The sequence below is a fragment of the Rhopalosiphum maidis genome, chromosome 1 (genome assembly GCF_003676215.2).
Source record: "Rhopalosiphum maidis isolate BTI-1 chromosome 1, ASM367621v3, whole genome shotgun sequence".
Taxonomy (NCBI): Eukaryota; Metazoa; Arthropoda; class Insecta; order Hemiptera; family Aphididae; genus Rhopalosiphum; species Rhopalosiphum maidis.
The window spans coordinates 53,665,997-53,669,935 of NC_040877.1; the positions used below are offsets into that span (position 1 = coordinate 53,665,997).

At 26.3% G+C, this 3,939-nt stretch overlaps 1 pseudogene; it reads right to left on the minus strand.

Annotated features, from left to right (window-relative positions):
* Positions 1-690: 690 nt before the first annotated feature.
* LOC113550124 lies at positions 691-1,984 on the minus strand (annotated as a pseudogene).
* Between the last annotated feature and the right edge of the window lie 1,955 nt (positions 1,985-3,939).

A 3,939-nucleotide genomic window follows, 5' to 3' on the forward strand; every position in this document is an offset into this window, starting at 1 on the left:
ATCACATTAATTTTATTGGCTGTCATATTTAAGGTTTAAAAATTTGTTTAAAATGTCGTGCCATGTTTATACTTTATTCTGGATATTAATTCTAATAATAATTTTTTATTAGGCGATTGTTATTTCGATATTATACAACACAAAGCTTATAAAATATATTATTCTCATGGCATGTATTTTGGTAGTATCAAGACGTTGCTTAACTTGTTTATACATTGAGTCCGATTCGTGTACTGATTGGTTGACAAATCAATTTACCGACACCTGATTTTAGGACACACTATATTATGATGAATTATACTTACTAATTAAACTATATCATTTTTTATTGTTTTAAATTATTTGTATTATTCACGAATATTGTTCAAGTCAAATATTAAAACTATAAATTAACATTATAAGCTTCTGTTTTATAAATGAAAATGAAACATTATTGCATTTAAGTGTTCCATAATATAAATCGTACCATTTTGTAACCTAAAATTATAATTCCAAATGTTAGAAAAAAATGTATTGTTATATATCATAAACGCTTTACCTATCTTTTGAAAATGATAACCTTTTTTCTTATAGTCTATATTTAGTTTTTATCTTTTGTGGTCGATTGCAGTTATTTTGTGCTATAAGGTCATGCTCGAAGTTTGTTTGTTAGTTGTGTAGCTCTTTGATTAAAATAAAAATATTTGGCTATTATCTACCAACAGCTTTATTAAGAGCTGTATGCCATGTTTCAAGGTGGTTTATGGTCCTTGCTCCATCTGTATTAAAATGAATACTCATATTGCTATTAAATAGACAAATATCTGGATCTAAGTATGTTTCAGTAAAATAATTTAATAATTTTAGCACACCTAAAATTATAATTATAAAAAATTATGTTTTACTAAGTTCGTACAAATTACGTAAAAAGTTATATTTCCTTTCTGACTCAATTTGTTTAATCGGAACTATGGCTTATGAATAAAGAAGACGAACAACTTTTTTAAAATTATTGGCAAATGTATTATCGTAAGACTTTGAACTTAATGCCAAATAGATTGCTGAAAGTGAAATAGACACCCTTTTATGGGTGTATCAGAACCAAACACTGCCGAATGGAGACAATCATTCCAATTTCAAAATCTATTTGGAAACAAGTAGGATTGAACTTTAATCCATTTCTCAATGCCGCTTGTTTTATTATTTCAAACATTCTCAAATATGTCGATGTACTTTTACTGTGCAATAATGCATAAGCCTAAAAAAATATATTTAAACATATATAATTAGTATTTTACTAAATTATAAAATTTATATTATAACTATTAGGGGTATCATCATTCCTATAACAAAGCAGTGTAAGGTATACAATTTGTGTAAACATTTTTGGTGCTGACTTAAATGTACCATCCATAAAAACTGTATTACTAGAACAAAGACGTCGTAAAAATCCTTCGGTACCGAATACAACGACTTTATTATCCGTACCATCAAATACTGTAGGTAATAATATTATAATTAGTAATAGTATTTATAATTAAATCGTTTAAATAATTTAGAATAAATACCTAAAAGAAAATCTTTTCCATCATTCGTTGATCGCCAATTACCTTCAATATTTAAGTGTCTGTGGTATAGTCTTTGTGGGATTTATCACCACTTCTTCCTTCAAATAAGTTATTTTCAAGTTATAAAACACGTATTAAAAATTAATTTTAAAAAATAGTATAAGACTTGTGAATAAAATTGTATAAATAAAAACAAACTCACTTTAATCTTATTTCGAAAACCACGTTCAGCCAATTGGATTCCATGCATCGAATGGATATGCGTTTTTTGACATTATAGCATTATTGGAATCTTCTCTGTGTATTGCTCGACCTCCATAATCATCAATACATTTATAATAATGGTTAAAACCTCTTGTTCTATCAATTCGATGTATAAAATTATCCAAAAATAAAAGTTGGCCATCTCGTTCAGAAGTTATTATCAACCACGACATTTTAAATTTAATTTTAATATATAACTAACTGACGATGCAATGATTATACAAACTGACAAATGTCATTAATATCATAGTATAGTTTTATCAACATTTTGATTTTAGATTGTAATATTCTAGATTTCCAAATAAAAATTATTTTTATATTTTATGAAATTACGTTTTGTCGACGAATCGGAACATTTTTTATTTTTACCGTAAACCGGTTTCCGTGTTGGTGAGACGAGTATTCAGCGAATTGGGTGTCGGCAAATCGGATGTGTGTAAAATAAAATTTAGAACGCAATATACTAATTTGGAATATAGACACCAGCGCGTTGTTTATAACTTAAGAAATGTACGTAAATTACTTTTATTTGTAATACTGGTTTACTCAATTACTCCTCGATACGTGGTTTTGTTTTATACTTACTGATTAATCCTTTTCATACCGCTGTTAAACATAATTTTTCGTTATTATTACTGTATCTTATTCAACGAACTTAAAGTAATTAATGTAGTTAATGATTTATATCATTCATATTAATTATCTACAACATAGTCGACTATAATATATAAGTTATTTGTTTTATGATTTATTATATATTTGTTATGAAAGTAAAATATAAGTAATTTTTTTTTATTTCATAATATGCTAATACACAGATTTATATTTATGAATAATCATTGCTAACAAGAACTATATATTAATAAATATAAAAAAATCATTTTTACAAATTAACAAAATAATTTTATTATGATTATAATTTTTATAGCTCATACAAAAATATCATATATATCAGTATATATAATAATGGCATTTATACTGACTTTGCGGTACCGCTTTGGCTGCCTTGATTATATTAAATATATTTGATATATCTCGGTGATGGTAGTCGTGGATCTGCATCCGTACATTTATTGCTGTACGTCTCTCAATAACGCAACATTTTATCGCTCTATTTTCGCCATCGGTAACATTTTTCTACACTGCAGTTGATTTTTCATCATACTTAAATTATATTCTATCTACTTATGTGCGATTTGACTAGATTATATAATAATTTCCATAGCTCTACTTCGATAGAGCCAATAAGTGTGTATGACGGATTAGTATTGATTTAATTGGTTGTATGATTAATTTCATTATAGTTTTGTTAGTTAGATTGGTTTTTGTGTCGCAAATAGATACATATATATATATATATATATAAATGTGACAAAGCGTTTTTATTTGAAGATTACTCTTATTATAGTTATTATATTTATATGTAATTGTTATTTATAGTTTTTTACCATATTGATGTACACTTGTTCGGAAATAGTTCAACACATTTCCAAATTGTGGTTGTTCTTACTTTTGATTTAGGTGTTTCGGTAAACAGTATAAACAAAATGAAATCCTATACATTTTTGAACAAATAATACATTTAGTTTTCTATAATTACTAAGAGGTATTATTGTATACAGTCAGTAGCTAGTAGATATCATCCAACGTACATTATCAAGTTAAAATACCATTGTATTGTGCTCCTATATAAGGATCAGGCTATAGTTGATAGAGTGTAAGCAATTCTATATCCTTTGCTACTATAGAATTACGTCGTTTCCAACCTAATTTTACGATTTGTACGTCACTCCTTCCACTAAAAAAATAAAATGATATGTAACCTGCAAATTATACTATTATCAAGATTGCAAGTTGTAAGTTCGTAATAATCGGTACATGCATATTATAATGGATTTATCGAGTGTATAATTAGAACACTATATAATGATATGGTATAAAATATTTTAAAAATGCATTCCTGTAGGGTCTATGAAAATTAACTTGTGATATAATATATACTTATACTTTTTATGCTTTTTTTTTTATTTTGGGAGTAATAAATTGTAATTGTTATTAAAATATTATAAGTATATTATTATACTGTATAATATTATAGCGCCACAGCGCATTGACATATTGTGGGACA